The sequence below is a fragment of the Lissotriton vulgaris genome, unplaced genomic scaffold (assembly GCF_964263255.1).
Source record: "Lissotriton vulgaris unplaced genomic scaffold, aLisVul1.2 SCAFFOLD_3397, whole genome shotgun sequence".
NCBI lineage: Eukaryota > Metazoa > Chordata > Amphibia > Caudata > Salamandridae > Lissotriton > Lissotriton vulgaris.
Window position 1 is genome coordinate 58,291 of NW_028242767.1, and position 21,961 is coordinate 80,251.

Below are 21,961 nucleotides of genomic sequence, written 5' to 3' on the forward strand. Positions count from 1 at the left end.
AACATTAGGGAAGGAAACGAAACGAATGGTAATCAGAGTTGTTTTACCCCATTCTAAAAGGTGTGTGAGCTTTTAGAGTGCTCATCAAGACTCACCAAAAAAAGGTCTTGTTGCGAGCCTTTAGTTTTCCACCACAAACACTGGTAATCCCAATTTAAACAGTGGATATCCTGGTAATGATTAAAAATAAGCTTAGTGTTCCCTCAGTTAGTTGGTGTGTTTTTCCATCCGCTCTCAAGCCCACAACTAAGGACATCAGCAAATCACTTGGTTACAGGCCTCGGAGGAGCCAGGGAACACTGGGCTTGTTTGAGCTAGAGAGAACGTCTCTGTGCTGAGATTGAGAGTGGGTGGATAGGTTTGTCTAATGTGTTCTGTAGTGTTTGTAAATTAAGATTATGGGGGGATAGTTGTATGCTTAGCGGGCACTGCTTTACAATCCATTTCACTTTAATGCATGTTTTGGAAACGGTGGGCGGACTATCGGGGGCTGGACTTGGACCCACCGCCTGAGGAAGCCACCCTCCCGACAGTGTGAGGAGATTGACTATGAACAGTGACAGTTGGCACGATATGTGCAAGGCGTTGTAATGTACGTGTATTTCATGCTACAAGTGGGCGAATGGGCACGCAGGGAGGGCGCGGGGGTAGGTGGGGGGGTTGAACATTTACTACATCCTACGTTTGTCATGCCTAACAGGGGGCTTCCTTTTATGCTTCATTTGTTTTTCATTTGTTAAACTGTATCTGACGATTCTTGTGATGCATTGATGCAGGCAGTTGCCTCTGGGAGACAGAGCTATGCATAACATGTGAGTTCAGACAATAAAGTTTGTTGTGAAAAAAAAAAAAAACAACCCCCAAAATGCTGACTATTGTGCTGCGGGAAGCCATTCTTAGTGGTTTGACTGACAAGACCTGGTGGGAGGAGAAAGGAAAAGGAACTCGAAAGGTCAAGAGGTAGAAACAGAAGTTCTTACCTTTGTGATATTTACATTGTGTAACTGTTGTGAACGTATCTAGGACCCTAATTAAATATTCCCGATTTATGCCCTTATGTGGTTATAACAAATCATATCCTTATAAAGGCTTAAGAATCATATCCATATTTAGTCATAGCCAATGCAGTCCAAATACAGCAAGGCTACTTCCCTAGACTCCTAGAAAGTACAACGCGTTCTTTAAACAAACCAAACCTCCAGCAGCCCGGGAATTCCCCCTGCTTCTGTTTTGATTTGTCCTAGAATTCCTGAGAATCCTGAAAGAACTGCCAGTTCTTAGTGACAGTTCTTAGTGACGTCTTATGTCCAACCTTGCGTCAAACACGGCACCTTCCAGGGATAAATATACCAGCATTTGCCTTAAGCAAGCACACGTTGGTTTGGAGCAGAGCGGCTATCTACTTACCCAAAGCCCAGCTGATGCGAGTGCCGAAGGAAGCCGACACTCCCATTTGACGCACTAAGAGAGACGCTGTCTTTTCTCCTGCCGAGAAATCCAGCTCCATTGTTTCCAGTCACCCTTGCAGGTTGCTGGGAGATCGAATCCTGAGAAACAGAGACAAGACCTCCTTCATTCTAAAACCAAGGAACGGAGCCCTTAGAGAATTCTTGATTCAGATTCTTGGCAAAACTAACTTAACTTAAACTGCAGCTCACTTACTCCTTCCCACGTACTAGGCTTAGGTTAGGTACACTGGGATAGGCGTATTTTAGAAGCACGAGTTGAGTACGCTTAGTCAACTTTTATCATTGTATGTATTGTATATATTTTATCCGTTTTAAGTATCATATGGCTCAGAAACCATATAAATGCTTTTACAGTATTATTTCATAATACTCCTTTTACTGTACGCACTTTACTTTATGATGAGTATTGCAATTGTGGCAATTCATTTCTCTTGCATGAGAAAGAAGACTGCTCAATAAATAACAACTTTTATTGAAAACGCCCGTCTCTCTATTTCTCTGCACTCTGGTGAAACTAAGCATGCACGATTGACTTAGTGAAATAGCTATCTATTGTTTTCACACAACTCTGGAGATATACTCCTTATTCTGGAGGGAGCAAAGTTGTCATGTTTATGCGGTTGTCAGAAACTAATCCCTTCTTGTCTAATCAGGAAAGTTAACTCCTTCCTGTTCATTCGGGAAAGTTTCTAGTGACCTCTGAGCTAGCTGGCATTCATAATTAAGTCTAACATATTCAGTAGAGACCAAGTCGACCTCAGTCCTACGTCTAAACTACCGTTTATGTTATTCCAATGCGCAGAGCCTATTGGGAATATAGGAACTGCACTACATGTCGCCCAACGTTTGGTAAGGGGATAATCTCACGCAAGATACTAGAGTAATTCAGTTGTGCTTTTCACACAGACCCCTTTTCCCGTAAAAACTCCAATAGACGTCTGGAGTGGGTAAAAGGTTAATATCCGCCAGAACTTAGTAGGAAGAGATTCCTATGTATTCATTTTTGGTTTAGTCAACGTTGAAGGATACAGTGTTCCAAAATATTGTGCAACTAATCTTTGTTTCCTTGAAACTTGGTCTGCAAACTTTCATTTAACAATGTCAACTAACAGCGACAACAACGAAACCGGTGGAGCTGCAGTAGATGCGAATCAACCGGGTTCAGACGTTACAGGGTTTAATTAAAATGACCCGGATGCTATAATCATGCCGGTCAATATAAGAAAAACTATAACTATGAAACTTATAGAAAATGGAGTATCATCAAGAGGTGGTACTGTCATATTTGTGGTAGAGGCCCATGAATATCGGCAGACAGAGGTATTCTATTCCTGGATACATTTTCCAGCAGCACATGCTGTGACACGCGAGGTCCACTACTACAAAATAGAGGAATACTCTCCTTTCGAGGACGTTGAAATTCCACTAACATACCAAGAGCACCTGCTCTGTATTAATGGCGCCCTAAAACATCAAAATCACATTACCAGGCTCGGTCCACTAGGTAGACCAGGAGCCACATGGCCGGTTATAGCCAGCTACACACCACACCCCGACATTGAAAAAATGTCAAGCGAAGAACTCTTAGTTAAAATAAAAGAATTAACAAAAGCATATAGAGATTTAGTTCAATTAACAGTTGACGGTACAACCTACCGACTAAAAACACTAATTGAAAATCCTGAAAAAACTTTCATTAAAAATAATCTCAACTCTCAAAAGAAGAAGTGGGAGGCTAATAAACAAACCACTCCCAGAGAAAAACAGTTTCAGTCCAGAGGAAGGTCTCCCCAACAAAGAAATTGATCTCCAGAATGGGGGGGCAAGTCTCCACAACGGGAGCCCTCTGAAAAAAGATACAACCTTAGAAATAGGGACAATTTGAGAAAACCTGACAGATATCAAGATATTGATACACGTCCCGCTCAATCTCTTTAGACTTCCTCACTGAAATCGGAAAGAAGAGGACGGTCAGAACATAAAGAAGAGCACGTCAAGTCCAAAGACAAGGAACCTGCTCATCAAAGTAAAAAATTAAGATTTCCCAGAAAGAAGGTAGCCAGTATTAAAGTAAAACATGCCGAGAATTCTGAGGACACAACTGAAAAACGGAGAGTGGGCCTAGACAATGCTAGACAGCGCAGCAGAAGTGACCATAGCTTGCAAGATCCTGATGAATCTTCTGGAGACAGTGGACACGAATTAATACATTCAAGTGGAAACTGCAGACACCCGAGTTAGCGTGCCCCATCAACTATATGAAATAACATTACGTATAGAGGGAGATAAAACTAGGAAAATAAAAGGTCTCTTTTGGGAGAATCTATCTAAAGGTTATGATATCCTAGCAGAGAAAGACTGGCCACCAGAGTTTGTCAGGGAGTGCCCACATGGCGAAGAAATGATTATGCCTGCCTTCTCAAATCACATTCCAATTCAGAAAAAATACACATTTGCTAGAAAATGGGCAGTGGCCCAAGCCCCTGCATCATATAAAAATCATGTAGGATGGGATGAGGATTCTCCTCACCATAAAATCCAGTTAAAAAAATCAACTTACTTCACAGAGGCAGTATCCTGTTAAGCAAGAAGCTAAAAAACAAGTCAGAGAAATCTTAGATAAACTTGAATATCAGGGGGTGATTGAAACATGCACCTCACAAATGAACAATCCTTTGTTTCCTGTCTCCAAGCCAGATGATTCATATCATCTAGTTTTGGACTACAGACACCTAAACTCTTGCTGTAAAACTTTTGCAGTACAAAACTCACACAGTGCAGCATTATTTTATTTATTTATTTATTTTTGGAATTTTCATTGCGCATACAATTACTCGAAGGTGTCTCGGCGCATGTGTTAACTAGCGGGACCAAACAACAGAATTCACTGGTTAAACAGCCATGTCTTTAAGAGCCTACGGAAACTCATCAGGTTAGGGGCATTTTTGATAGTAAGTGGCAAAAGATTCCAGAGTTTTGGCGTAGCAACTAGAAAGCGTCTGTCTCCCCAAGTTGCCGTTCTTGTGCGAGGTACCGGTAGGAGGCAGGTGTTAGCAGATCTCAGCAGCCTTTTAGGGGTGTACAACTGAAAAGCCTTAGTCAGAAACTTGGGTCCGACGCCATGCACTGCCTTATAGGCAATGCAGAGGGTCTTGAATTTAATTCGGCTCTCTACTCTAAGCCAATGAAGCTGGCGAATGGCGAGAGTAGTAGGCTGGCGGCGAGGAATGTCTAAGAGAATTCTAGCAGCCGCGTTCTGTATAGACTGTAGCTTAGACAGCACAAGTTTCTGGGAGTTAAGAAATAGGGCATTTCCATAATCGATTTTGGAAAACACCAAGGTGGTAACTAAGGTCTTCCCAGCTGAGATGGGGAGGTAAGGCAGCAATTTCTTAATTTTCTTTAGAATAAAGAAGGTGGATGACACAACCTTGTTGACATGAAGGTTGAATGTCAGCTTGCTGTCAAAAATAACTCCCAGGTTCCTCGCCTTTTCCACTGGGACAGGTGGAGAGCCCAACTGGTTGGGCCACCAAATGGAGGACCATTCTGGGGAGAGATTGCCAAAGGTCATAACCTCGGTTTTGTCCGAGTTAAGCCTCAGGCAGTTGGAGGACATCCATGTACTGACAGCAAGCATAGCCTCCTGGAAATTGGCTGCCACCGCTGTGCCATCCTTGCGGATTGCCAGCACCAGTTGGGTGTCGTCTGCATAAGATGTCAGTCGCACCCCGTGGGCCTTTATTACCCTCGCTAAGTCCGCTACGTAGATGTTAAATAACGTAGGACTTAGCGAGGAGCCCTGTGGAACTCCACAAGGTAGTGCAGAGACGGGAGAGTAGAAGTTACCCAACTTGACTGTCTGGGTGCGGTCGGCCAGAAAGGATGAAATGAGGTCTCTGGCCGTGCCGTTTATCCCCAGAGCTGTGACACGGTCGACCAAAATAGCATGGTCGACCGTGTCAAATGCTGCGGACAGGTCCAAAAGAATCAGAATGGCTGCACCTCCCTGGTCCATAATGGCTCTAATCTCATCTGAGGCTTTTATTAGAGCGGTCTCGGTTCCATGTCCTTTCCTATAACCAAACTGCGTTTCGTCTAGAAGTTGGTGAATATCGACGAACTCTGAGAGTTGTTTATTCATCAATGCTTCGCATATTTTGGCAGGAAAGGGGAGACAGGCAATGGGTCTGTAACTGGCCAGAGCGGTGGGATCCAAGGAGGGCTTTTTTAAAAGAGGCTTAATTACTGCCTTCTTCCACGGGGCAGGATAATAGCCGGTTTGAAAGGCGGTGTTACAGATTTCCATCAGTGGGCGAGAAATCACCTCATTAGATTAGCCATCACTGAAGGAGGACAGGGATCCAAGGGGGAGCCAGACTTGGTGATGGAGATGAGTCTGCTAATTTGGTCTTGTGTGGTGGAAACGAATGAAGAGAGGGGGTCATGGTCCGTGACAGGTATTTCCTTACTACTGACAGTGGATCTTGTCCCTACATCCCCAGCAAAGGATGCATATATATCTGCCACTTTGGTGATGAAAAAGGTGGACAGCGCATTACAGAAAGGCTGGGAAGGTTCAACTCCAAGGCCCGAGGGAGGAGTGGATAGGGAGGTGACCACAGAGAACAATTCTCTGGCAGAGTTCCTGGCGTTATCTATTTGGGTCAAAAAAAAGGTCGTTTTTTGGGCAGTGATAGCCTTTTTATATATTGTCAAGGCATCTTTGTAGGATTGCTTAGCTATGGGGCAATAGGATTTCCTCCAACGTCTTTCTAGGTTCCTACAATGTTGTCGGTGAAGTCTAAGCTCTTCTGTGTACCATACCGCCGACGGAGATCTTCTGTTAGGTCGAATAGACTTTTCCGGGGCTACCTGATCAGCAGCGTTCTTGATCCAACCTTGGAAGTCGGAGGCTGAAGGGACGAGGTTGGATCCTCTTGTAGAGGAGGATAGTGTCAAGATATCTACCATCTGAGGGATGTCAGCAGTCTTCCAGGCGCGAGTTCCTACCCTGCTGGGTGGCCTGGAGAGGGGAAGATTAACCGGCCGGGTATGAATACCGAAGATAATAGCGCTGTGATCAGTCCACGTAAGGGGCAGAATATCTTGTACAGAGATGAGAGCGTTATTGGTAAACAAGCCATCTAATGTGTGTCCCGCCTGGTGGGTAGTTCCCTTTACCAATTGTTGAAGTCCTAGGGTTAGGAAATCAGCAGTGAGTTGAATGGTGTCGTGGTTTCCCTGTTCCTCCAAAGGGAAGTTAAAATCTCCCAGTATCGTGTAATCAGTCGAGCCTATAATGTGATCATTTAGCTCAGGGAGGGAGCCAAGAAAGGAGTTTCGAGGTCCAGGAGGTCGGTATAGCAAGATACCTTTGAAGGTTTGTTTACAGTTAATGTTGATAGCAAAGGTTGCCGCTTCACACTTAATGGATTGAATGGGGTCAAGCGTAGTGCGGTACGGATTTTTATAAATGATAGCGAGTCCTCCACCTCCTCCTATTTGTCTGTCATGTCTCACAACACTGTAGCCATCAGGGGTTGCCTGGAAAAAATCAGGTCCTGAACCCGCATCTCCCCAGGTTTCGGTGGCAAAAAGAAAGTCAAGATCGTGAGCAGTGATGAACTCACTGATATACAGACTATGGCATGGAAGGGAGCGCGTATTAATAAGCGCTGCTCGGCAGCCGTGGAAGGAGGTGATGTTCACATCCTGAGAGCATGTATTAGAGAGGGCATCAGAAACTGACGAATCTGACAGACATGGGGGCGGCAGTTGAAATTGGCATCCAGAACACGGGGCGGGGATAATACCCACAGCAGTTGAAAGAGGCAAGGGGGTACAAAGTTGACAACCATAGCCAGGGTTGAGCAGTCTAAGTTGTTTCGAAGAATAACGTACTGAGGGGCCAGGGGTCATGGCCCTGGGCTGTGTCCGGTCGCGGACGGGCGCAGATGGGCTTGGCTTAGGTGCGGCTTCGGCGCGCGTCCGGCGCGACCGCTGCGCCAGCCCGCTGCGCCGTCTGGTCATAATGCTAGTTATATATTAATGAATAATATTGTTCGCAAGAAATATAAAACGACATTAGATATTTCAAATGGTTTCTTCTGTCAAAACTTAGCACCTGAAAGCAGATATTTGACCGCTTTCTCCAGCATGGAGACCCAAAAACAATGTTGTTGTCTCCCACAGGGATTCAAGAACAGCCCAGGATTATTTTCAGCCAGGGTAACTGAGTTACTACAAATATATGATGATGAGGCATTATCTTATGTCGATGACATCTATCTTACAGACGATGACCTGCAGACTCACTTGAAAAGAGTGAACACCATCATATTTGGGATCGCATCTGAAGGGTACAAATTTAACTTTAAAAATCACGAATTGCCCCTCTAACTGTCCTATTTTTAGGATATGAATTATCAAGTGAAGGCAAAAGCCTAGCAGACAACTTCTTAGAGAAAAGTGCAGTACTCCAAGCTCCAAAAACGCTGAAAAACTTACAATCAATTCTAGGTTTCCTGAATTTTGGAAGAACATACATTCTAAATTATGCAGAGAGGGTTAAACCTCTCTACAAACTAATAAAACCTGATTTTAAACCAGTTAATTGGACTCAAAAGCACACAGAAATTTTAAGATCATTACAGACAGACATGTTAACTAAAACAAAATTGCAAACACGCGCATACGAACGCAACCTTGTAATCAGAGTCATCCCAGGAAGATGCGGATTCACATACCTGACCTCTAAAGAGGGAGAAACTGTACCAATAGCTTACAAATCACACTTATACACACAAGCGGAAATTAAATTCAGTTAGACTGAAAAAATTCTAACTGCGGTTCAAACTGCTGTAGCAAAAGAAAGAGCCCTAGCCCAAGGGAAGAGGATATCTGTTTTAACAGCAGTATCAGCCCTTGAGGCAGTAACAAGACCAGGCATTCTAAATGCCATAGCTCTAGATCCAAAATGGATACAATGGGAAAATTCTCTTGCTACAGAAGACGTGAAACACGCTTTTGATCCGAAAATGAAAAAACTAGAAGATCTGGAATACCAACATGAATGCCCTCTGTCAATCGAAATTCTGCTTCTCGGACTGTACACCTGTGTAATCTACACGGACAGATTTGCACAACACTACGTTGTGGAAAAACAAATTTACAATGCTGCGTGCGCAATTGTTAAAGGTCGCTGGCGCTTAGGTAAATTCAGACCGATGGTCACTAAAACTGTACAGCTCAGCGAGCTGAAATAAGATCTTTAAAGATAGCGCTTGAAAATGCCGATCGCGAATTCCCCACACTGATAGTGTGCGATTCGCATTACTGCGTCCAGTCTTACAATAATTCCATGCAGACCTGAATAAAAAACGGTTACAAAGATGAGACAGGTGCCACAATGAAGCATAAAAAACTATGGGAACAAGTAGTTCTTTTGCAGAAAGAACTACGAAAGACTCATGTGATACATACGCAGAGTCTTCAACGTGATGGCGTTCACGTTGCAGGGAATTCATTGGCTGACAGAGCCATAGCGGCAGCTGGTCAATCGGCTTCCGTAGCTACAAAAAAGCATACGAAAAAACAAATAGACGGTGAAACGCTACTAGCAGTAAAAGCCTCAATGGAAGGCAATTATGCGGCATTACCTCTAAACTATCCACTCGGAAATACATACATAATTGATGGGAACTCCGTTCCGTTTGCTCAAATCCCTGGATTGGGGGATAGAGTAATTCCAAACACGAACCGGAGGGTCTTCTTGATTCAAGAAGCACACATGGGATTGGGTCTGAGGCACCAAGAGATCCTGAAATCTCTAATAGAATTACAATCATGATACTGGTGGCTGGTTATGAGCGTGCAAATTTATAACTTTGCAATGAACTGTCAGAACTGCAACAGAGATCGCAGTTGTGAACCGGATATATGATGTTACCACGCGTACTTTTAGCACGCATACCATTACCACGCATTTTTTACAACGCAGGTCATTTTACAACGGAAACCTTTACAACGCAATACACTACAACGCAGATACTATTACAACGCATACCATTACAACGTAAGTATAGGTAAGTATATAATATTAATATATAATGTAAATAATTATTTTTGTATTATTTAATTTAATTATTTATTATTAAATAATTTTATTAATAAAATTAATTTTAATTTTATTATTTTTAAATATATGTTAAAATACCCCTTTACCACAAAACCCAAACCCAGCCCTAAAACCTAAAAATACCCCTGTACCCCAAAACCCAAACCCAGCCCTAAAACCTAAAAATACCCCTGTACCCCAAAACCCAAACCCAGCCCTAAAACCTAATACCCCTGTACCCCAAAACCCAAACCCAGCCCTAAAACCTAAAAATACCCCTGTACCCCAAAACCCAAACCCAGCCCTAAAACTTAAAAATACCCCTGTACCTCAAAACTCAAACCCAGCCCTAAAACCTAAAAATACCCCTGTACCCCAAAACCCAAACCCAGCCCTAAAACCTAAAAATACCCCTGTACCCCAAAACCCAAACCCAGCCCTAAAACCTAAAAATACCCCTGTACCTCAAAACTCAAACCCAGCCCTAAAACCTAAAAATACCCCTGTACCCCAAAACCCAAACCCAGCCCTAAAACCTAAAAATACCCCTGTACCCCAAAACCCAAACCCAGCCCTAAAACCTAAAAATACCCCTGTATCCCAAAACCCAAACCCAGCCCTAAAACGTAAAAATACCCCTGTACCCCAAACCCCAAACCCAGCCCTAAAACCTAAAAGTACGCCTGTACCCCAAACCCAGCCCTAAAACCTAAAAATACCCCTGTACCCCGAAACCCAAACCCAGCCCTAAAACCTAAAAATACCCCTGTACCCCAAAACCCAAACCCAGCCCTAAAACCTAAAAATACCCCTGTATCCCAAAACCCAAACCCAGCCCTAAAACTTAAAAATACCCCTGTACCCCAAAACCCAAACCCAGCCCTAAAAATACCCCTGTACCCCTAAACCCAAACCCAGCCCTAAAACCTAAAAATACCCCTGTACCCCAAAACCCAAACCCAGCCCTAAAACCTAAATATACCCCTGTACCCCAAAACCCAAACCCAGCCCTAAAACCTAAAAATACCCCTGTACCCCATAACAAAATACCACTAATAAATGTTTTTTAAAAAAGATAAACTTACCTATAATTATACTTACGTTGTAATGGTATGCGTTGTAATAGTATGAGTGTTGTAGTGTAATGCGTTGTAAAGGTAATCGTTGTAAAATGACCTGCGTTGTAAATGTATGCGTGGTAATGGTATGCGTTGTAAAAAATCTGTGGTAACAGATACATACCTTGTGAACCGGACCAGACACCTGCCCAGACACCTCTATTAGACAGCATCAGGCTATCTATACGCAGACATCCAGTCGTAAAAATGCAATCCCATAATTATTAAGACTAGATTCATTTGGTTGTGGCCCCAGCACTCGGCTGACGCCAGAACTGTTATAAAAGATTTGCGAGTCTTTATCGGCATATACGCAATTGGCATGCTACATTCTGACCAGGGTCCTGCGTTTAGCTCTCGGGCTTACAAGGAGGCCATGGCCAGCATGGGCATTGCATTGCGGTATTCTAGTCCATTCCATCCCGAGGGAAATGCGGTAGTGGACAGAAAAAACCGTGACATAAAGCAATCTACAACAGCGAGGGTATTAGGTTCGGGTGACGGGTGGGTCAAACATCTAATAAGTTAATAAGTGTCCAACGTAGTCTTAATAACATGCCAAGAAATTCTCTAGGAGGTATCAGCCTGTATAAACTTTTGTTTGGTACTAGAATGATCATCCAGGATCTGGATTGTCAGACTTCAGTGGTGAAACAAAAAACCCTTGATATCAAAGATTGTTTGGCTGTTTTACAGGACTTAAATGAAACAAGAAGTCTAAGTAACACAAAGCTAAAGCCAACGACCACTGAAGAAAAACCACCTGTCCCAGCAAGACCTGTCTGAATTCCAAAAGACTGGGGATCTTGTCAGAGAAAATATCGCAGAGAAGAAGGAATTTGGGCCTTCTTACAGAAAAGCAGTACCTGTCTTATCTGTCAGCGGAACAAGATCAGTAGTACTACCGCCCCTTGCTGGTAAAAATGAGAACCGAGTTGTATCAATTGACCTGGTGAAACCACAACCATGCGGCCAATAATAAGTAGTAGGCCCAGTGGACTCCCAAGAAATAGAAGAAGACCAAATTTTGCTACAATCCAAGAGGTTCAAACTGAGAGACTAATCACATTTGATAAACCTGCAGTGAATAAAAAAGGACTATGCAACAAAGCCATGGAACTTGTGCCTCTTGAAACCCAAATTGCAACAGTTCGTCAAGAAACACCCGTCTACAACGATGTAGCCTCTGACTATACAAATGTAACAAAAGAAAATCCAAAGATCAATGGAAATCCGGAAGCAATTCCACCAATTGACAGAACTTTATCTGGCTACTTTATCAACTTTGATGACTATTCCGATGATCCAAGTGAACATGGAGACAAGCCAGCAACAAAAACTTTCAAAGAAAAAATTACAGAGCTCTTTCATCAACTGAGAGAAACATATCTAATTTCACCATGGATTAAATTATGGATTATGTTAGGTGTACTTTTCTTCCTTCTGTGGCTCATCTTGGTTTTAAGTTTGGGTAGATTTATTGATGGAAAATATAGTACAATGGACACAGCAAGTCAGAACGTCAATCTGGGGTATTGGAGGATGTGAGTGAAGGGTGTGGTGAGAAATTAAAAAGTACCTGGCTAGTGGGTTCTATGAAAAAACTTTATTCGAGATACCTAGCTAGTGCTGTTAAAGAAGTGCAAAGTGAGGTTAGTTGTCTTTATTATGGACACTACCTCTGGTGTGCGTCGACATGTTTCGGAACTGGTGTTCCTTCTTCAGGACGGGGGCACAACTTCCCAACCCTACTCACGTGTTTGAGCAGCGTAGGGTGGTAGAAGGAGGCCGACTCTGGCGGATTTTATTACGAATCCACCTACCCACCCTGACGTTCTGGATATGCTCATGAGGCAGGACAAAACAGTCATAATGAGACATGCAACTGCATGAACCAAAACCGCTGTAGGCACATTATAGCCTCATTTCTTCACTGTAAATAGTTTCACTTTTCTTTTTACTTTAAGACAAAAAATTTTTTTTTCATAAAAACACGTGAGTAGGGTTGGAAAGTTGTGCCCCCGTCCTGAAGAAGGAACACCAGTTCCGAAACATGTCGACGCACACCAGAGGTAGTGTCCATAATAAAGACAACTAACCTCACTTTGCACTTCTTTTTAACAGCACCAGCTAGGGATCTCGAATAAAGTTTTTTCATAGAACCCACTAGCCAGGTACTTTTTAATTTCTCACCACACCCTTCACTCACATCCTCCAATACCCCATCACTTGCACTTTACACACACAACACATAGTCAACCTTGACAGTGCTCCCGCGTAGTCGCTGGTCGCAGCACGCCGCATCCCTTTAGCGGGATGCGAAGACCCCGATGATGAAGCATGACACCAAGGGGCCTGTTGGTGTGTGAGGGGTATTTTTCACAACACTGAGTGTCCCCCATCCCTGAGGTGTGCACTCTGAGTAGGATTCTTTTTGTATGCTAATGTTACAACATGGCCAGTCCCAATTACGTTCTATTGTACAGCTAGGCTGGACGTTACAAAACTTCCGTTCAGGCTACGTGCCATGGCGTCTACTCAACACAACAACATTATTTTCTATCTTTAACCTTACTGATAGACAAATCTCGTTGCACAAATAGGAGCAGACTATACGGTGCTGAGCACTGAAAAACTAGAAAGATTACCATTGACAATGTCAGAAAGACCTGACATTGAATGGAAAATACATGGCACCATTTCAATCCCGATAACAACTTTTCAGTTTCAATACTGCCAAAAGTATATACCAGCAGGCCTGTCTGAAAGGTTGGGTAAAGGATACATCAAGTCAACCTGGAATTTGCCTTATACACATAGATGTTATAGTGAGGGGAAAAAAGAGGTATTTCTTAGTGGTAACAATTGTAAAAAATCACTAAGCGGTGCACTTCTGTGTCAAGGTATTAACTTGCATGGAGCCTGCGAAGGTTCATCAAACAACCTTTCATGTCATCTGCACGGCACCCCTGCTACACAGATAGAGCCCTTTTTCAGACAACTTTCCAACAGTAGCTACGTTATAATAAGTGACCACAGCTGTTGTGGCATGATGCCAGGAAAAGCCTATCTCGTGAGCGCTACTTCCAGGGTCATTTGCTGTATGCAAGTATTGTATCCAAACAGCAATCCAGACATTCAGGCAGCAATATGGCCTTCTGTGAATATCTCTTCTATTCAAATTGATACTTTAAGCAGAGTGAAGTCTATTCTTTTACAAACAACTGTGCCTTTAACCTCGTCCAAAGAGATGTATGACCTGCAAGTTGCAAGGACAGCGCCAGAGATACATACCCTATTATCGACAAATTGCCCCGTGCATTTCGTAGAAATGTTAAGCCAAACCTTAAACATGTCAGATACCAGTGGCATCACACATGTATTTAAGACAATTTTTTCGGGACTGTTGGCACCCTTTGAAGAAGTTCTGGGCATCTTCCCGAATTTTGTGCATTCTCTATTCGGTGGCCTGCCTCTCATTTTGGGACTCGTAGCAGGAATTTTATTTTTGTTCCTTCTGCTCCGATATGGCAAGCCAAGTCACAGACAAAACTCAGGCTACGATGGAAGAAACGGTCCTAGCAATACAATACCGAGAACGTATCACTAAAGTCCTCGGATTGGCCCGGCTAAGAGATCTGAATACTACCTGGTTTCTTTCATTCAGACCAATCTGGCAAGATTGCATCTTACCTGTGCTTTGATGTCTGCTATACGGAGAAGAATGCGTGTTGGACGTCTGTCTTCCACTACCATCAGCAGTACCAATGGATATCGATGCTTTGCTTGGTTCGGTAACGGCTCATGCAACGTGTTGTCCCCAGCGGCTACCCATTCTGATGATGGCATTCGTTGAGACTTCACCATTACGATTAGGTGGCGGTGAAGTACGAGATGAAAGCGGCACCACACAGGTACAACCTTCTGTGACCATTGCTGATCTAAACACCGATGATGGCAATGCATCGCATGTATGCACTATTTCAGATTTTTCAGCGTTGGCCCAACTTTCACCTACTGTTGTAGACAAATTTTTTGCTGGCCTATCTGAGGTAATGTTCTCTCCTAACAACGGGAATAATATTTGAAATAGCGAGCACACAGCGTTCCCTGAACTCTGAATTCGGCATTCAGTTTTTATAAACAACACTGCTGAAAACATTTGGAACTATTTTTCCCATGGAAGCAAAATTATTTTTTTCCCAATTTCCAAAATATTTACTTTTTTAGGTTTCGCCCTGGCCGTAGCTCTGCCCAGGGCGAAATCTTATGATCTCCAGTATGGGGCTTCGTCCCGCCTCTGTCTTCCATTGGCTAGCTCCATAAATGGAGGCTAGCCATTGGAAGACATGGTTGTCCATCACTGTTTCCCGATCAGAACGCGAATCGTGGGCGTTTGACTCTTTTTTTAAGTCCGGCCCCCCTCCCTCTTGCCGAGGAGTTATCCCGCCGTCAGCGAGCCATTTGTTTATCCCCCGCCCTCTCTCCTGTTGTCCGTGCCTTCTCCCTCCCGTCCACTGTCCGCGCCTCCTCCCTCCCGCTCATCTCGCCGAGGAGTTATCCCGCCCTCCTCCCGCCGTCAGCGATCCATTTGTTCCCGCCATTAATTCTCAATTCAAAAAGGTGAGTAGGGGCTGGAAGTTGAAAATCCCAACGGAGGGGGCTCTGGTGAACCCACAAGCAGGGGCTGCAGTCGCAGGTACTCGAACTGTAGGGGGCTGGCTCGGGTAGGGTACACTCGGGCTCTGGTGCGGGAAATACTGAAGGGCACTCACTGGTTACCAAATTACTCCATGTGGTCCGGGACAGTGCTCCAGTCCAGGACTTTCCTTTTACTAATCACTGTTTTCAGGTGTGCTAGTCCAGTCGCTTGAGGGGAAACGAGACAGTACTTCCCTTTGCCAAAATGCATTAAGGGGGTTAAGAAAATCCTAGGAGTAGGAAACTGTGTTAATAATGGCATGGACTCATCTGGTAACCGTAGTGAAGGTGTCTGATGGTGTGCTGGCGCGTGTGCTTGGTACTCCGCTGCCTTTGCAGGGGTCGGTGGTGCACACGAGGGGTCTGTGGTAGGATACATGATGTACATTGAGAGGGATGTGCGTTTTAGACTGACGCTTGCTCTGGGGGCCATCGTAGGCTGAAGTGGTCTGTGATGGGATACACCGGTATGACGTAACATGTACTGGGGCTCTGGTGAGCTGAAGTTGTCGGTGATGTCATGCAGAGCTGTGATAGAACATGCACTTGGAAACTCTCTTGCTTTTATGGGGGAAGAGGGCTGTGATGGGCTAGGGGGTCTGTGTTGAGATACATGTGGAGGTACTCAGGACTCTGGGATATACTGGGGGTTGTGATGGATGAGGCCTGTGATGGGATTACTGACGTACGAGAGGTGTGTACTTCCCACTCTGACGCATGTACTGGGGACTGTGGTTCACTGGAGAGGTCTGTGAAGGGATGAGGCTGAACACGGGACTGTGGCACTTCTACTGGGGCTGTAGCTGCCGGTCACATCACATAGGGTATATTTATAGGAATCATGAGAGATGTAGAAGGGGTGTGTGGTTTTATTATTGGAATAATATTATTATAGTGTTGTGATTTTAGTTTACGGAGGGCTGTGCATTTTGAGTGTGTGTGCGTGCAATTGTGCCAGTGTATGTACTCGGGATTGTGAGGGATATGTCTGTACTGGGGTTGGTGAGTTATGTACTGTAACTGAAATGTGCTTTAGTTTTTTTGGAGTATAATTAAGGCTCCGGGTTTATGGCATTTGTTTTTTAACATTTCCGTCTGTATTTATCCATAATTATGTTTGGGCCATTTTTATAATTATTTATCCATATTTACTGTATATTTCGGGGATAAATGTGGATGTAAAATTGTTTCCACATTTACTTAACTGATAAACCTGCACACATACTTCGACGCGTTCTAGAAAATTAAGAGGGCAAACATTACAATACACCCTTTTCTAAATATTCGCATTATACTACACATGTATGCTGGTGAGCACCCAATGTTGGGGGGGGCTCTGTGTGGGTGTGTGGGGGGGCTCGCAGTGTGTGGGGGCTCTGTGTGGGTGTGTGTGGGGGGGCTATGTGTGGGTGTGTGTGGGGGGCTATGTGTGGGTGTGTGTGGGGGGGCTCTGTGTGGGTGTGTGGGGGGGCTCTGTGTGGGTGTGGGGGGGGCTCTGTGTGGGTGTGTGGGGGGGCTCTCTGTGGGTGTGTGTGTGTGTGGCATTTGCGAGAGATTAAGCTATTGGCATTGTAAATTACAATGCCATTTATTTATCTATTTTCAAAACCAACACATAAATAAAAATGTTGTCATTTAAATGCCAATAGCTCGAACTTTTGCAAAGGCGAAACCGTTGCATTGTAAATGCTTGTTTGGCACATGATACTCTGCTTAAAGGAGAACTATTCTTAGAGAACAGAACTTCTATTTTTAGAGACTCTAGAGACAATATTTTGAATCAGCCTCTAGCACATGTACAATCTTGTATAAATAAGTGATGAAATGGTCTCGACCTTTTTTCTGTATTAAGAGCCATTTCATTAATGTAATTTTCGTGATTCATTCAGTCAACATTCTAAATGAACAAAATTTTATCTGAATGACACCACTGCTTGAAAGCGTACAGTATAATACTAATTTTCATGTATCTATACCATTTCAAATGCATTTGATGTATTTTGGGGTGGGCTGGAAAACACATGCATACTTATATGTTTATATATTGTTTAGTATTTAGTAATGATGGACATTATACGTGGAGTGGGTGTTGTGAACGTATCTAGGACCCTAATTAAATATTCCCGATTTATGCCCTTATGTGGTTATAACAAATCATATCCTTATAAAGGCATAAGAATCATATCCATATTTAGTCATAGCCAATGCAGTCCAAATATGGCAAGGCTACTTCCCTATACTCCTAGAAAGTACAACGAATCATGTCCGCACAGTAGTCAATTTATCTCCATGCTAGCGGCCTGTAACCTAGTCCAATTAATAACTTTGCCCACGCATAATGCGGGTCACACACTGGACTTAATCTGCTCCAACCTCTCTTCCATCCGGGTGGCCCCCCCCATCCCGGTCATCTGGTCCGACCATTTTTTTATTTCCTTTGAGATTGATATTCCCCGCCCCTGCCGATCTTTTATCACGCCGAAATCTTCAGGAAGAAACTGGAGTCGCATCACTCTGGATGCGCTCCAGAAACATCTCAACAACTCTCAACCCTGCTTGTCAACCGACCCTGACCAAGCTATTAACGAACTAGACACATGGATAAGTCAGGCCTTAGACGCACTGGCCCCCATAAAACCCGTCAAATCTTACAGGACGGCACCTTCTGCCCCCTGGTACTCCAATGAACTTCGGCAGAAAAAGACCTTCTGTAAATCTCTTGAACGCCGCTGGAGACAGAACTACTCTCCGGACAGTAAAGTCCTCTATAAAACTGCCCTCAAAGACTATCGGAGAATGATAGAGGAGCACAAACGGGACTTCCTGGCCTCTAGAATAAAACTCGCCAGCAATGGAGCCAGGGAGATCTTCAACATTGTTAGATCCTTCACAGACCCGCTGCTTTGACCAGATCCCAGCCTGCCTCACAGGCATTATGCAACAAGCTTTCTCAATTTTTTGAGGACAAAATTGAAAACATTCAAACATCCTTTCCCCCTTCTAATACAGAAGGAGACGACGAGCGATCTACTCCTCTCATACCATCGCCACTCTCTCTGACTGAATTCGCGGTAATATCGGAAGCAGATTCTATGATCGAGCTCCTTAAATGTAAATCAGGTTCCCCTAACGACCCTTGGCCAGCCAAGGAATATAAAAAACTGGCACCTCTACTTAACCCCTATTTAAACCACATTTGGAATGACTCACTCCGTACAGGATGCTTCCCCACCAAATGGAAGCATGCCTCCCTAGTCCCCATTCTGAAGAAACCCAATTTAGATCCTGATCTTCCCTGTAATTACAGGCCCATTTCCCTCCTGCCTGCCCCAGCCAAGGTCTTGGAAAAGCTGGTTCATTCCCAATTGGCTAGTTTCATCGAATCAAATGGGCTCCTCCATGCTTCCCAGCATGGCTTCAGGTCGGGCCATAGCACGGAGTCGGCCCTCATTGAAATGGCCGACTCTGTGAGATGGACACTCGACCGAGGATCGAGGGCGGTGTTAGTGCTGCTGGATCTTTCAGCAGCATTTGACACCGTCTCTCATAAGATCTTGCTGAGAAGGCTGGAGGACTTAGGGCTAGGCGGCTCTGTTCTGAAGTGGCTGGCATCGTACCTGTCTAATCGCACCCAGCAAGTCTTTACCCCTCCCTTCACTTCCTCTGCCAGGCCACTTAAATGGGGAGTCCCACAGGGTTCTTCCCTTAGCCCGCTTTTGTTTAATGTTTATTTCACCCCTTTGGCTAAGCTTATCTCCCAGACTGGGATCAAATCTACATCTTATGCTGATGACATCCAGCTACTTTTCACGTTCGATACCCCTTCTGCATCTGCTTTCGACCCGCTGAAATCCTGCCTACGAGACATTTCCAACTGGATGGATGCTAATTCCCTCCGTCTCAACGCAGGAAAAACGGAGATTCTGTTTTTCAACTCTCCTTCTCCCTTGGATGCCAGCCTGTGGTGGCCCGAAGACTTGTGCCAGGCCCCCACGCCTAAAAACTCGGTGAAAAACCTAGGAGTACGCTGGGATACCCACCTCAGCTTCGATACCCAGGTACAAACAGTCGCAGCCTCATGCTTTGCCAAAATCAGAACAATTAAACGGCTTATTAACTATCTGCCGGAGAAATGCCGCAAGACTGTGATCCAGGCATTAATCATATCCCATCTTGATTATGCCAATGCCCTTTATCTTGGTATCACAGCTGGCCTTTGTTACAAATTGCAGACAGTTCAAAACGCCGCTGCCCGGCTGGTGGAGAGAATTCCTGCCAGACACCATATCTCCCCTCACCTCCGTAAACTGCATTGGCTGCCCATTGCGAAAAGATGCGTATTTAAAGCAATGACGCTGGCATTTCGTGCATCTAAAGGCAATGGGTCGGCCCATCTGAAAAATACTCTTCGCCCTTATACCAAATCCAGGGCACTACGCTCCAACTCCTTATTTTTCCTTGAAACTCCCCGATTTAAGCGTTCCCGTGCTGGTGGAAAAACCTTTGAGGTCTGTGCTACCAAGCACTGGAATAAGCTTCCGTTAGCTCTTCGCACATGCCAGACAGAACCAGTATTTCGTAAATCCCTTAAAACCCTTCTTTTTTCCTCCTAGTTTGGTACCTCCGACCTGTCCCTCTAGTTTTCAGAGTCTTCCAGCGCCGGGATGCCCCGTTGGGGTCGCTGCGCGCTTTACAAAACACACTAAAAAAATAAAAAAAAAAAACGCGTTCTTTAAACAAACCAAACCTCCAGCAGCCCGGGAATTCCCCCTGCTTCTGTTTTGATTTGTCCTAGAACTCCTGAGAGTCCTGAAAGAACTGCCAGTTCTTAGTGACAGCTCTTAGTGACGTCTTATGTCCAACCTTACGTCAAACACGGCACCTTCCAGGTATAAATGCTGGCATTTCACGTACAGGTTCCCCATCCCCGGGTCCCCATTTGTCCTCAGTAGACCCACCGAGGAGCAAGACCTCCATCAGGGTATTGTACTTAAATACCCGCTCCATGGTGAAACACCAATCTGACATTTTTATTTTGCTAACTAATGATAAACCGGATATACTTTTGCTGACCGAGTCTTGGCTCTCTGCGGACTCTCTCCCTGATATCTTGGCTGCCCTTCCCCCTGACTATTACATCCTCCATATGGACCGCTCCTCTGGTCACCCTGGTGGTGGAGTGGCAGCTATTATCTCGAAACGTCTTAGTTTGATATCCTCCTCCCCCCTGGCACTACCAGAAGTAGAAAATTTGACTATTAGTCTGGAAACGGACGCTGGAGTTCTTACACTTATTCTCCTCTATCGGCCCCCACGCCCCATGCCGACTTTTTCCAATAGTCTTAGCGAACAGCTGTCCGTTCTTCTGACCTCACATGTTAGTCTTGCCCTCTTTGGGGATTTCAATTATTGTTTTAACGATGCCAACGCTGGACCTCACGCCCTGGAATTGTTTGAGACTCTTACCAGCCTGAACCTAACGCAACATATCTCTTCGCCCACCCATATCAAAGGCCACACACTTGATCATGTTTGGACCACCAATTTAACTCTTTCCCAGCCTCTTATTTCCCCATGTGTCTGGTCAGACCATCACATAATTGACACTACCATCACCCTTATGGGGCAGACCATGGCTCCCTTGATGGCAGGCGGCCGCTCACGTAAATGGAATGCCTATGATTCCATAGGCTTCTTAGCGACCCTGGACAATACTCGTCCTACCATCTGCACCCATGACAATATTAATGTGATGGACGCTAACGTTGGCCACTGGCTGAAGACAGCCAGTGACCAGTTCGCCCCCCTAATCACATTTCCTCGCACCAGACACCCCAATTCCCATAGGTGGTTCTCTGACGACCTCAGGAAGTACAAACTTGAGGTTCGTCAGCGGGAACGCTTATGGAGACGCGATTATTCTGTGGCATCCAGACTGAGATACGTGGCTGCCCGCAAAGAGTATAAGCAGGCCATCCTTTCAGCAAAATCTGAGCATTTTTCTCACAGAATTCTCTCTGCTAATAACAAATCCAGAGAGGTATTTAAGATCTTGAATGAGCTTACCTCAGACGATAGGACCCTCCCGGCTCAAACCCCTACCATAGAGACCTGTGATGCCCTCAATCTTTTTTTCATTGAAAAAATTATTAAAATAAAAGATTCGATTATGTCCCCTTCACAGCCACCACCACCTGACACTTCTTGTAATAACCCATTGTCCTTCACGCAGTTCCCTGCCTTGGATCACACCACCTTAGCGGAACTGGCTATCCGGGTAAAATCAGGCTCCCCGAGTGACCATTGCCCTCCTTCGGTGTTGCGAGACATCTGTCTAAAATTACCTGAGTGTATACTACCCCTTCTGAACAGATCTCTCTCCAGTGGCATGGTTCCCAGCTCCTTCAAGGAGGCCATTCTCGTGCCCCTTTTGAAGAAGCCTGGCGTGGACCCTACATAACTCACCAATTATCGCCCAATATCTCTGTTGCCCTACCTGTCTAAACTTATCGAAACTCATGTCACCAGATGTCTCTCTAATTTCATCGAGAGTT

At 44.6% G+C, this 21,961-nt stretch overlaps 1 long non-coding RNA gene across 1 annotated transcript in view; it reads right to left on the reverse strand.

Moving 5' to 3' along the window:
• Positions 1–21,961, reverse strand: part of LOC147668849 (uncharacterized) — a 112,211-nt gene that overhangs the window by 46,887 nt on the left and 43,363 nt on the right. The gene's annotated exons all lie outside the window — the stretch shown is intronic.